At 37.3% G+C, this 14,579-nt stretch overlaps 1 pseudogene; it reads right to left on the bottom strand.

Moving 5' to 3' along the window:
* Positions 1 to 7,368: 7,368 nt before the first annotated feature.
* LOC114049450 lies at positions 7,369 to 8,522 on the bottom strand (annotated as a pseudogene).
* Positions 8,523 to 14,579: the final 6,057 nt, after the last annotated feature.

Below are 14,579 nucleotides of genomic sequence, written 5' to 3' on the forward strand. Positions count from 1 at the left end.
CCACATGTGAAAGAAATTGTCACTATGACATACTCGACATGTGGAATTTACTGAAATCTGCTTTTCTCCCAATTAAGGGTGCACGTCAAACTAAGCCCAAATCTCCTATCCTTCTCTACCACAAGCTCTAGGGTAGAGCAGTCAATTAATTCCCTCTCTGCTCCCCATCATTTCCATCTAAGCCCCCTTCACCCACCCCCTTTTCCATGTATAGTTGGGCTATTCAAGCCTCAGGATATTCTAAGGTGTGGAATGATTCCCTTAAGTCTGAAAGGGCTTTCCCTTTTCATTGTGTTTTATCTATTTTTGCCTCCTTCTGACCTTCAGCTTTCCTAACCCTAAAGTGGCACCTCTTCACATGGAAAATGAGACTCATATTATCCACATTATATCTCCCCCACGGGCTTCTTGGCAGATCAGAGGAACTGGAATGTGTTAAATGCTTTTCATACCTCCATGAACACAAGCTAATCGAGGCAACCCTGGAAGGCCTGTCAGCATTCTGATTTGGAATGCTATAATGTTACAGCCATTTTTCCTAAAATTATGTACTTACCCAGACAGCTTTTGCTTCCTCTAACCTAATTCGCCTCCTCCATTGCTCCTGGACTAGATTGCGCTCTCCCTTGGCCTCTTTATTCTTGTAAGAAATGACACCTCTCCTTTCCTTCCTACTTAAATCCCTTTCGGAATTTTCTTTGCTCTTCTAATATTTTTCTCTGTTTCTTGTACCGAAAGCTATTTCCAGGGACCCCTCCTGCCCCCAATAAATGCTTCATATAACAGAAGACATTTCTGCTTTCTTCTTACTTGTTATATCTGTCATACTAACATCAGTTATGTCAGGGATTATTGTTTGATCATTTTCCGTCTAACTTTTTGTGACTTGATTTCGGGCTTTCTTGGCAAAGATACTGCAGTGGTTTGCCATTTCCCTTTCCAGCTCATTTTACAGATGAGGCAACTGAGGTAAACAGGGTTAAATGACTTCCCCAGGGTCACACAGCTAGGAAATATCTGAGGCCAGATTTGAACTCCTGACTTCGCACTCTGTCTACTACACCACTTCTCTGCCCATGGCTGCTGAATGGCAAAACCAGAACTTGAATCATCCAGACACTCCATCTCTAAAGCTAGTGCACTTAGCACTATGCCTTGGGTGACTCCAAAATGCTATTTGTCAGAGTGAATTTATATGGGATAATATATGTTCTAACATAGGCATAAGACAGCTGACATAGGACAGAGTCCTGGACTTAAAGTCAAAAAGACCTGAATTTGAATCCTGCTTTAGGCACTAATTACCCATGCAAGTTAATTAAGCACTCTCAGCCTCAAACGGGCATAATAGCACTTCCAAGGTTTTTGTAAGTATCAAATGTATATATATGTTATTGTAAAATATGTATTATATATTTTATATATAATTGTAAAATTTAAATATACAAAATTCTTTGCTAACTTTTAAGTACCATATAAATATTAACGCCAAACTGCTACTCTATATCTGTTCTTTCTGAAAAGTAGCAGTAACACTGTGCTACCTTGAGGGGGGTCACATTTTTATCCTCTTTTTAAGCTCCCAAGACCATCTTCTGCCGTATCTGTCTTCCCAAATCACTAGACTTTGAGGCACAGTCACTCAGTCCCTCTTTTGAATCCCTGTTGAACAATCTAACTATCACCCCTCACCACACATGACAGTACACATATTCCTGTATTAGGTCACCAATCTCAATAACTGTCTTCTGTCTCTTTGTATCCCCCTGCACTTAGCACATTGAGTGGCACACAGAAGGTGCTTAATAAATATTTATTGACTGACAGACTCATTCAGGTCGCTTCACCTCTGGCACCTAGAAGTTCACCCCCTTCATCCTGGGCTCCTCTTTGGTTTTGCTATCACCTGCATATTCAACCCAGCAAGCTCTGTCATATTCTTCTCCCTAAGGTACTAACTGTGACCTACTCTCTATAGTGAATACGGAGCCTCTTGGTAAGTTCTGAGTGCAGCTCAGCATTCTAAATGGTGTTTCAATTTGTGCCAACCCTGTTTGCAAAGCTCATTTCTTGCATGTTGAACAGACTCTTCTAGACCTCCAGGACTTTTACTCTAAGCCTGCAGGTACTCCCTACTGCTTCCAAGGCCCTTAACCCTTGAACTTTTCTTAGTGGTGCAGTGGATATAGTACTGGGCCTGGAGTCAAGAAGGCCTGAGTTCAAATCTAGTCTCAGACACTTACTACCTGTGTGACCCTGGGCAAGTCACTTTAACCTTGTTTGCCACCCTAAGTTCTTTATGGCTAGGGAGTGTCTTTATTTCTTAGGTGTTCTCATCTATTTATCCTCCTCTTCCTCCAATTTAGGGTCTTAGACCTTCGTACCAAGGGACAGTGTATTCTAACCTTTGGGTGGGAGACCATCCAACCTGCCACTCTGCAAAAATGTTCTTGACTCTGTCCACATGATTCCATGCTTTGCCTAGAATGGAATTTTGTCATTTGGAATGATGTCAGACAGGTAATCATCATAATTTGGCACATGTAGGGCCTGAAGGGACCATCAAGAATAATGAGGATATGGAATTCAAGACATTTATATTTTTCAACAGCTATCTTCTAGGCAAGGTGGGGACCCTGAGTCACCCAAATATAGCTCTACCCAGAGAAGCAGCTCTCTCAGATTTCATAATTTTCAACATATCTGCTCGGGATCAGTGACTTGATGATGACATCAATATTTGCCATGATTTCTCCATGGAATTGACTCTTCAGGATTTAGGAGAAGGAAGAGCCAAACTATCTCTCTATCTCACCCTGAACTTTTAGGCAGTTTCCTGTAAATTCTAAGTCACCTCGATAAGGCGTAAAAGACACAAAAAGTTCCTTATTGCTTCTAGGATAAAGAACAACTTCTTTATCATGCTAGGTGGCTCAGTGAACCTGAGTTCAAATCTGGTCTCAGATACTTCTAGTTATGTGACCCTGGGCAAGTCTCTTCACCCTGTTGCCTCTGTTTCCTCATCTATAAAATGAGCTGGAGAAGGAAATGGCAAACCATTCTGATATCATTGCCAAGAAAACCCCAAATTGGGTCAGAAGAATCAGATGCAATTAAAATGACTGAACAACAACAGCTTCATATCATATTATTCCATTACCTACATTCTTCATCTTTATCAAGCTTGTTTTTTGCCTGTTCCCCATACACCTTCTCCACCCCCATCCCCATATCTGTGTATAAATGATGCCCAGTATTTAGGATACATTCCATTTTCACCTTTATGGAATAAATTTCCTACCTCCTTAAAAGCACAGCTCAGGTGCTAACTCTTACTTGATACCTTCTGTGATACCTCCTATTATTGGCCCTCCCTCTCTTAAAATGACTATTTTTTATTTACTTACATGTGTGTATGTGTTATATTTCCCAAGTATAATGAAAGCTCTTTGAAGGCAAGGAAAGATTTAGCTTTTGTCTTGTACCATGAGCTCTTGGCATGGGCTCTTACATGTTGTACATGGAACATGTTTAGTAAATATTTGCTAAACTAATCAGAATGGGGTCTCAAGTTGTTATAATGAAAATGTGATGCCCATAAAAAGGAAGGTTAGCAATCATTTTTACACTGCTTTGGTCAAACCACATCTAGAACATTTTGTCCAGTTTTGGGCAACAAATCTTAGGAAGGACTTTGCATTCTTAAACACATTCAGATGAAAGCAAACAAAACTCCAAACCATGTCCTATGAAGAATGGTTGAAAGAATAGGTATGTTTTTTTTCCTGGAAAAGGAAGTGAGGGAATGATGACTGGCTTCAAATCTTACAAAGGGTATCATGTTTAAGAGGCATTGGATTATTGGGGGAGGGGGGCGGTTTTACAGATATCAAAACCAGGAAAAATGAATGAGTGACATAGAAAGATAGATTTCATCCCAATGGAGAAAAAAATCCCAATAATTAGAGCCATTTAACAATATAATTAGCTTCCCCATAAGGCAATGAACAAACATTTATTAAGGGCCTACATGGTGCCTGACACTGGGCAAAGTGCTGGTGATTCAAAGAAAGGTAAAAAATGCTCAGTGTCTTCTAGGAGCTCACAGTCTAATGGGGGAGATAATTTGGAAACAATTATTGTACAAACAAGATACAATATAAGATAAATTAGAGAAAATCAACAGAGAGTGGGTGATTAAAGGGGACAGTGAATTTTCTTTTGCTGGAGTGGCACAAGCAGATTTTGTATGATCACTTTTTTTTGCGAGTTTTGTAGAAAGGTTGCCACATTGGTTGGGAGCCTGGAATGGATGGCTTTGAAGAATCTTTCTAAATCTAAGATTATAGGATTCAATAAATGCTATTAGTGTCTGCTATACTGTATTTCACCATATGATCATTGCAGATTTTATGCCAACTCTCTACAAAAAAGATAGGATGCAACCATTATGTGAAATTTTTATGAAAAAAAATTTGGTGCCAGTATTACTTAAAAATCATTTATTACTAAATTGTTTTTGGTGCAAGATTAGGATGCGTGGAACACACAAACATTTCATCAATTTGTGGAAACTTGCCTGTTTTAAGACCTCTAAACACATATCTAGAAAGATTTGTGTTTTTTTAGCTTGTCTTTTACTTTCCACCAGTCTCACATCAACTTTTCATTCACTGAAAACTGTCTTTCCACAGCTCTGTTTCCATGATGTTCAGCAAGCATACTCACTTTCAGCTTGAAGTCCACAAAACAGTTTTTATATTCACCCGTAATCGGGAAGAAATGCTTCTCATGTTAATGCACCATCGTCAGATGAACTGTACAGTTTAGCTAGCCCTGGAAGATACAAGTCTTACCATATCAAATGACTTACTCAAAGCAGCTTTGCCTGCTTCCCTTGTGCTTACGGCTCTTTATTGGGTTGAGTGACAGTACCATTTATACTGCAGCAGCGCTCTAAAGCTCTAAATAAACCAAGCAAGTTGGCTTTCAGAAATATACTGACAATATGCGTGCATTGAGAATTCTAGGCTCAAAGCTCACAGTGCTCGAGAAATAAATGTGTAGCCATATGCCACTGGTGAATACACTGCTGCTCTGTTTACCTTCTAAGCTGCATGACAAACAGAATTGTACCATGCGACGATTACACGATAAAAGGTTACAAACCAATTTTTGATCTGAAAAAAAAAATAGGATGTGCTGATTATGTGGTGGCGATAATTATGCCATGAAATATGGTATATAGTGTAGTCTCATCACCATTCACAGCCATGTATTGACTTCTTCTGCAAAAGCAGCAAGAATTTGCTTTCAAATTCTATCGACTAACATACAAATGGATTGTAACCTGTATTATAAAAAAAAAAAAGTTGGGGTGAGGATACCAGCAAAATTAGGGATCCTTGAAGACAAATACTGAAGCATATGCTAGTAACTGTACTTGACACTGGGGCAGGGGGTATAGTTAAAAAGGAATAATCTCTACCCCCATGAATCTGACCAAATAGCTTGAGAAATAAGATATGTACTTGAATAAGCAGAATACAAATTAGAATATGCTTAGAGATTAGGAAAAGTGGTTAAGAACAAAATACTGTAGGAGATCTGAGAGAAGAAACAACAGCGCTAGCTGGGGCATCAGTGAAGGAAGGGTGGGTAGAGGAGGTTATGTCTAAGGTAGCTCCTGAAACAAGGAAAAGATTTCAATTGCAATAGATAGGACCATTCCATGCATTGTGGTGATGTGTTTAATTTATGGAGGTGAGAAATGACAAGTATGGAGAAATTTGAATAATCCAGTATGGCAGGAATGTGGAGTATTTGAAGGGAAGTTAAATGAGACTTGGCTGGAAAGTAAGATTGGAGCCCTGACTATATTGAGCTGTGAATGCTAGGCTAATGAGCTTATACTGTATTTGGTGGGAAATGGGGATCTAAAGAAAATTTTTGAGTAAGGAAATGATGAGATCAGAACTATGCCTAGGGAGGATTCACCTGGCAGCAATGTCAAATCGGGGAATGAAATAGCTTAAGAATGGAGACTAGATGAAACAATGACTATCCTGATCTCTGCCAGTTCTGTTACATTTCTCCCACTCCCACAGAGTTCTCTAGGACCTTTAAGGGGATCTGAAGAGTACCTAGTCTCTGCTATTGATTCAGGCACACAGATGCTTGATCTCCCAATTTTACTGGTCACTTGGACCCCAGTTCTATTTATCTACTTCACAGCTAGATCAGTATTTTCAAAGAAGTATTTCAAAGGTATATAAAGAACAAACACATGAACATCACCCCCTCAAACACTTGGGAGCTATTATCCCTCTCCCTCACACTACCCAAATTTCTGGGGATTGGAGAAGTATTAGATTAATAGTTTTTATATAATATAGTACCACAAAGTTCCAAGTCCATAGCCCCACTTGGGACTTCCCTTCATCCTCGAATAAAAGCTCAAAAGTTGACATGGTTTGAGTTCGTGGGACCAGGGATTTTACCACAAGTGCCAAGAACTTTAAAGGACAAATGAAACATATCAAAATCCCAAACCTGATTCTCAACATCAAAGAGCCTAAAAAGCATGGGAGGAAGTTGGCCTTTCCTTTACAACCCACACTGCACTAAATGCAATTTAGTACACAATGACTAAGACTCAGGTGAACAAGAATTTCACCCTTTAGAAGCTGCCAGAAAGACACCGAGACAGTCCTAAATTGTGTTTTCTTCTTTATTTTTAAAAATTAATTTAGCTAATTATTTATCTATTTTATATTTTATCGCTAGTTTTATTTATTTTTATTTATTAATTCTTTAGTTAACCTCTTCTTTGATTTTCAAGATTTCTATTTTACGGCTCAATTATTTATCTCTTTTATTAATGAATGTGTTTAGAGATATAAAAATTTCCTAAGTATTGTTTTTGCTGTATCCCAGGGATTTTGGTATGTTTTCTTATTGTCATCTTTAATGAAATTATTGATTTTTTATATGACTTTTTCCTTTGATCCACACATTGTTATTTAGTCTCCAATTAATTTTTTTTGAAAAGTTAAAAATTCCTTAATTTTTTTATTCCTGATACCACTACCACAATTTACAGGGCAATATACCTGATGTAATGAAAAGAAAAAGAAAAGACAAAGCTACAACAGATAAAAGACCCCAGGAATGTACATCTAATTGATACTACATTGCATTAATTAATAGCTGCACTTTTTTTCCATATTGTGGCTATGACAGTTCTGAACAAGAAGGATTTCCTGTTTAAGCTGCAGTAACTTTTCTGACAGTGGATCATCATTCCTTATGTGCCAGATTTTTACAATTCCTCTAATGCATTTGGGAGACTGTCTCAAAGTAACCTACAGCTTTCCTGACAACTCCTCGCTCTCTCTCCTGCTAAGAACTGTAACCCTCCTCTGTTGAGTTTTTAGAACCTTCTGCTACCATATCTACCACTTCCACCACCAGATCCATAACCACCACCACAAGGACTGCCTGAGCTCCTTCCATCAAACCTGCCTCCTTTCATGGGTCCATAATTTGATTGCTGCTGCCCATTATGATCTCCAGAATCATTATAGTTCCCATTATCACCATAGTTACTACCACCAAAATTTCCTCCTTCACTGCAACCATCATATCCTCCTTTACCACCACCATATCCACCACCTTGGTTTCCATATCTAGGCCTATCACTAATACCATAATCCCCTATACTACTTAGCCAGGACCACTTCCATAGTTGCCACCATCTCCAACAAATCCATTATATCCACCATGTCTACTTCCATAACTGCCTCTGCTGCTGCCACCACCACCACCATAGCCACCTCTTCCACCAAAGTTTCCTCCACAGTCAAAGTTTCCTCCACCACCTCCAAAGTTTCCTCCTCACTCATAAAATTGCCTGAGCCATTTCCACAACCTCTTTGTGAGCCAGTAGACTGTATCTCTTTCTTTGAAAGGACCATTTTCACTTCACAGTTATGCTCATTAATAGTATAATATTTCTGAACAACAATTTTGTCAACTGTATCATGATCATCAAAAGTTACAAAAGCACACCCTCTCTTCTTTCTGCTCTGTCAATCTTCCATAACTTCTATAGTTTATATCTTGCCATACTTTTCAAAGCAATCTCTTAAATTATATTCTTCTGTATCTTCTTTAATACTACCAACAAACATTCTCTTCACAGTTAGATGTGCACCAGGTTTTACATAATCCTCTCTAGAAACAGGTCTATTTGGTTCCACTACATGCCCATCAACTTAATGTGACTGAACACATTGCTACACCTACCTTTCTACACAAGAATAAGTCATGAAGCCAAAACCTCTCTCATCATCACATAATATGTGAGAGTGCCCCATTTTTCAAAGTGTTCTCTGAAATGATCATCTGTAGTTTCAAAACTGAAGCCACCAATAAAATTTTCTCAACTCCTTCTCTCTCTGGTGATGGCTGCAGTAGCCAGAGTCTGGCTGGGAGCAGCCAGACAGCTGTTTTACCTCCATTCTGAGACTGGACTCACCACCTTCCTCTCCAATTAATTTTTAATCTTTGTTTCAAAGATCCTTTCTTAGAATAAGATTTTATTGAATTAAGGTCTCTAAAATATATGTTTAATTTTTCTGCATTGGTTTACAAAGTTTTGATGGTCAAATATATGGTCAATTTTTGTAAAAGTGTCATTGGCAGCTGAGAAAAAAGTGTATACTTCTTTCTATTACCATTAAATAATCTTCAGAAGTCTAATATATCTAACTTTTTAAAAATTGTATTCAGTTTCTTTGTTTATTTTTTGCTTATTTTTTTTGTTAGATTTTTCTAGGTCTGAGAGTAAATTGAGATCCTCTGTTGTACTAATTGTAATGTCTATTTCTCCCTATAATTCATTTAATTTTTCCTTTAAGAATTTAGATGCTATACCATTTGGTCCATATACGTTAAGTATTGATAGTAACTCATTATCTATGATATGTGCTGAAGGGATAATTTCCCTGTTTATCTTTTTAACAAGGTTTAATTTTGCTGTTGCTTTGGCTGAAATCATAAACTGGTTCCCTTGCCTGTTTTGTTTTGCTTTTACTTCAGCTGAAGCATAATGAATTTTGTTCATCTTATATTTTATGTCTTTGTGCATCTTCTTTTCGAATTTGTTTCTTATCAACAATATTGTAGGATTTGACTTTCTAATTCATTCTGCTATTCTCTTCCATTTATGAGTGACTTTATCATAAGTTCACATAAACAGATATGATTGTTTCTTATGTATTTCCCTCTATCTTATTTTCTTATACTTTTCTTCCTCTTCATTTCCTGCCCTTTTTTTAAGTGTTTGTTTTTACTAAAGACTAATTCCCCCCTTAATCTACTCTCAGGATTATTCTTCCCTTTCCCTTCTCTTTTTACTCTCTCATTCTGAGCTGAGTGAAATGTATTTTTGTACTCAATTGTGTGTATTATTATCCTTCCTTTGATTAGTTCAGATGAGAATGAGGTTCAACTGCCTCCCACTTCTCCCTCTCCCTTCCTCCTTGGTGACATAAACTTCTACTTGCCCACCCTAATTATATTATAATATTCTCCATCCTTACATTCCCACACCCCAAGAGTATTCCTCTTCCCCTCCTTTTCTATTATTCTTTTAAGATCTTCAAAATATAATAGAACCACTCCCAGGCCCAACTCTAGCTTGAATCTTGGGCCTCGGCACATCCCATTTTCCTCTTTCAATCCCTGGGCATTGGAATGCTCCCAGCAATATAGACCTGGCCAGATCCTATTCCCAGTGTCCACAGACCTTTCTCTCCACCTATGCTTACCTTGGCTGGAATAAGGACCCACTGAAATTTTTCTTGGACTTGCCAATTAGAATTTGGTCTGGTATGTTTTCTTTGTGGAGGAGTTGCATTGGACTGTCTGGGCTACACTTCTTCCTGCTACTTCACCATCTTGGCTTTGCTGCCCCAATGATCTTTTCAAGTCACTGTACTATCTTTTATAAATTGAGTATGTTTTGACATTTGTATAAATTCAGTAGCTACAATAAAGAAAGTTCCTTTATTCATGTCCAACATAGAAATTGGTCATAGGCAGGAGTTGCTGAGGTAATAGTATTGGTTTCCAAAATTGTGTGACACAGTGCAGGAATAAGTACATTGCTGTGTATGTGATGAGGGGAAGTAGTTAAAATATCCAATAGGGATGCGAAAGAGACACTGTGATTGTGCCTCAAAGTTTTGTGATCTGGAAAGGCAAGTATGACAGAAGATGGTCCTAGGATCTGAAGAGGAGAATAAAAATGTAAACCCCAGGACAGCACAGTGTTATTGTTGCTTTTCAGGGACAGCAGATATAGAGTAGTATTTTGGTGTTAGTATTTATGTGACATTTAAAGGTTAGCAAAGAACTTTGCATATATTTTCTTTTTCTTTTTTTTTTTTATATTTACAAAAATCCTGGGAGGTAAGTGCTATTACTATGCCCATTTGAGGTTAAGAGTGTTAATTACTTACCTGGCTAATAAATGCCTGCCTATGGCAGGATTCAAACTCAGGTCTTTTTGATTCCAAGTTCAGAGCTCTATCCACCGTTTAACCTTGTTTAGTGCCTTATGATTGCTCATTCATATTTTCCTTGCTCCTTTGTATTTCAAATTTCTTATTCAGTTCTGTTCTTTTCACCAGGAATGCCTGGAAATTTTCTATTTCATCAAAAGCCCATCCCATTCTTCCCCTTATAGCATTATACTCAATCTTGCTGGTTAAGTTATTGTTGGTTGTAAGTCTATCTTTTGCCTACTAGAATACCATATTCCATTCTTTCTGTTTCTTTGGGATGGTGGCATCTAAATCTTGTGTGATCCTGACTCTGACTCTTTGGTACTTGAATTCTTTCTTTCTGGCCACTTTTATTTGATCTGGGAGCTCTGGATTTTGGCTATTATATTCCTAAGCATTTTCATTTTGATGTTTCCTTCAGAAGGTGACTGGAGGAATATTTCTGTTTGTACTTTGCCTTCTGGTTCTCAGAGATCTGGAAGGGTGTTTTTTATTTTTAATGATTTTTTAAAATACAATGTCTAGGCTCTTTTTTAAAAAAAAAATCAAGGCTTTCAAGTAGATCTATGATTCTTAAATTATCTTTCCTCAATCTGGTTTCTAGATTTATTGTTTTTGCTGTGAAATACCTCCAATATTCTATTTTTTCAATCTTTTGATTTTGTTTCAGCATTTTTGATGACTCATGAAGTTATTAGTTTCTATTTGGCTCATTCTAATTTTCAAGGCGCTAACTTATTTGATAACATTATGTATCTCATTTAGTTTTTAAAATAACTTTTAGCTTTATTTTTAAAACTTTTTTTTCATCTCTTTCAGAAATTCTGATTCAACATATGCCCAAGCTGTTTTTCTTTGATTCTTTGCTTTTGGATGACTTGGAGTACTTTCCTTTTGAGTTTATGTCTTGGAAGTCCCTTTCACCCTACTAGTTCTTTATGTTGGAATTCTTTTTATTTTGTAGTTTGCTCAGTCTTCCAATGTACTTCTTTTCTTTTGACTTTAGGTTATTCCTGGGCTTTATATACTTCTGGGGGGAAGGTGTAGATAGGGCTTTTCTCCCCTTTCTGCTGCTGTCTTGGAAGTATTGAGTGTTGTGTTATTCCATGGATCCCAGACTTAGAATATACAAGTGTTCAATGCTCCCCAAGTGGTATGATCTGGGGCAGTGACTTAGCATAAATTGAGATTGGTTTGAGACTTGTCTGGGACAGCTACATCAAAGAGGGTTCCTTTATTCATGTCAAGCATGGAAATGGGTCATAGTCAGGACCTGTTGAGGTCACATTGATTGTTTCCAAAATTTTGCAATAACAAGATGTAGACCTAGAAGGCAACATCTAGTCCAATCTCTTCATTTTTCAGATAATTAAATTGAAGCCCAGAAAGGCTAAGTGACTTGTCCAAAGTCACAGAACTGACAAATGGTATAGTCGGGAATGAAAGACAGATCTTCTAATTATAATGACAATTCTCTTTTCACCGGTCCACGTAGTCTTCTTCATTCCCAAGAATTCCCTTTCCAGTCTCCTCTATCTTCTAGTTGTTGTCAGCACCAAAAAGGGATTGAGAACTCCACAAATCTTTTTCTCCCATGGAATTTCTGTGGTTCTTAAAGTTTTGTCTCTCTTTGAAGTTCACTCAGCCCATATCTACCATCCAATTAAAATTCTGGTAACTATTGTCTATCAGCCTTTACGATACTTCTTTACTCAGGGAGTTCAATATGTGGCTCACAGCCTTACTCTCTTCCCCACTCCTGTCCTCATACTAAGGGACTTCAACATACCAATTGATAATCTGAAAACACTCTAAACCTCCCAGTTTCTCAAATTACCAAAGTTTCAAGGTGAAGTAAAACAAATTTTGTAAGTAAAGGCACTATAAAGTATTAGTTCTTAGAGGTCTGCAGTTATCTCTGATCTTTTCCTATTTACCCAGTAGGAATCAACATTGAGCCATGAACATAGTAGACAATCAAAATATGTTTTTGAATGAATTAATGATTGATTGATTGAATGAATGAATGACAAAATCAATAACCAAGAATATTAAGGTCCTGGAGACTTCTATTCTGGATAACTTTACCTATCAATCTCTGCCATTACCATAACTAAAGGCCATACATAGAAACTATCTGCTATTTTATTTGCAGGATAATTCTCATGGTATTATTTTTGCAAACAGGATGCTTTTTTGCATTGCACATTATGATCCAAAACAACCCTGAGAATCCTGGTGGCTTAGAATGAGAAGGAGCTTTATTCATGCTTATTACTTATGATTGTTATCTTAATGAAGAGGTTATTTTTCAGCTAATAGCAGAAACATATGGAAAAGCATATCATCCTCAGTTATTCACATTTGAGAAAATGTGGCTGATTGAGTTTTAAGATCATAACCAAGAACTACAATTTACCAGAAAGAAGCTATACAATTTGCTTTCATAATACCTGGGAGGAAATCCAGTCTCTGAAGCTTTAGCTTTTCAATCATATCCTTAGAGTTACAAGTAATATCACTGTTTGTCTTTGGGAGAAAAAAAAAATCACTAAAATAGGATTCAGGAAACCTTGGTTCTAATAGTTGAAAAATCTCTGAGAAAAAAAGGGAAAGAGTTCTGGATTTGAAGTTAGAGGACCTATCAAACCTTGCCTACTAACTCTCTCTCTGTGATTCTAGGGGAATTGCTTAAGCTCTCTTGGCTTTGATTTCCTCATCTATAATATGATGGTCTTGGCCTCAATCATCTTTCAGACCTATTCTAGCTCCAACATTCTCTACATCTATGGCACATTTTTAATATATATTCATGGTCTAAGCATCATATTTTTAGAAAGAGGGCTCTTTCCAGAATTATACTAGGTCCCTAGAAAATGGTAAATTCTGGAAGCGGGATAAAGACATTTGTTTAGGAATATATTTGAAGACTCCAGCCCTGAAAGTTCTAGGGGAAAATGAGAGAAAGTGTCAGGATTTATACACTCTTTCATTTGTTTGACAAATATTTACTATATTATTAATTTATATCTGTTATGGTCATGTGTCCTAACTATCTCAAATGTGGATAACTGAGAGTGATAAACTACTATGAGCTTTGTGTTTTTCTCTGCGCCTTTCCAACAAGAAATTCTATATCTTGTTCCTATCACTAATTATTTTCTATTTCTGTTTATTCTAAATTTTTATTCTTTAATTCATGGTTAGTATACTTGTTTATTTCTTCGTTAGCCTCCTTGAGTTCCTCATGAAATTAAAACTTCTAAATTACCAAGTCTGAGTTCCTTCTTCTAACAAATTTCTATGTTATTGTCTCATAGATTTTTACCCCCAGAGAGCAGGGAGGGGAATAGAAGGATAAATAAAACATAGTTCCTGCCCCAAAGAAGATTATAGTATATTATGAGTGATAATGTGTGCATGCACATATATAAGCATAATACAAACAAGACCATGCTAAGTAGAGAAGAATATAAAGGGATGCCAGTCAACTCTGAAATCCCATGACTTCTCTGGTGCAATGTAGGGGTTAATATGCTAATCAAACCCCAATCCAGCACATTCTCTAACAACTAAACAGGCATGGACCATTCAATAGCAAAGCATTTAATCAGGAAAAAAGAGCTAAGTAAATAATAGAGACAAACTAGGTACAGAATCATTTTCAGTCCTTCAATACATGAATAGGAACAATCTCCCAACAACTCATGTTGTGGAAAAGGAATCTACCCCATGGAGAGGAAAGATTTCACTGTGTGTGGAACATCCATCTAGACTGAGTTTTCATGGCTTTGTCTTTCACCTGTGTCTCTCTCCTTCTTATCTCTACTTCTGCCATCTCCCTGGGCATGATCCCAGAGCCCTGATTGTGTTATACTTACACAAGCTTCCATTCACTCACTGTCTGCTGAGGCTGCTAATGATGAGTGAAGCTGTCATCTGTGGCTATGGCTTCTTATTCTTCTTGGTCACCTCCCAGAGCTGTTATATGATGCTATGGTTACCAAT

The sequence above is a fragment of the Vombatus ursinus genome, unplaced genomic scaffold (genome assembly GCF_900497805.2).
Source record: "Vombatus ursinus unplaced genomic scaffold, bare-nosed wombat genome assembly UNPS02014798.1, whole genome shotgun sequence".
Lineage (NCBI taxonomy): Eukaryota > Metazoa > Chordata > Mammalia > Diprotodontia > Vombatidae > Vombatus > Vombatus ursinus.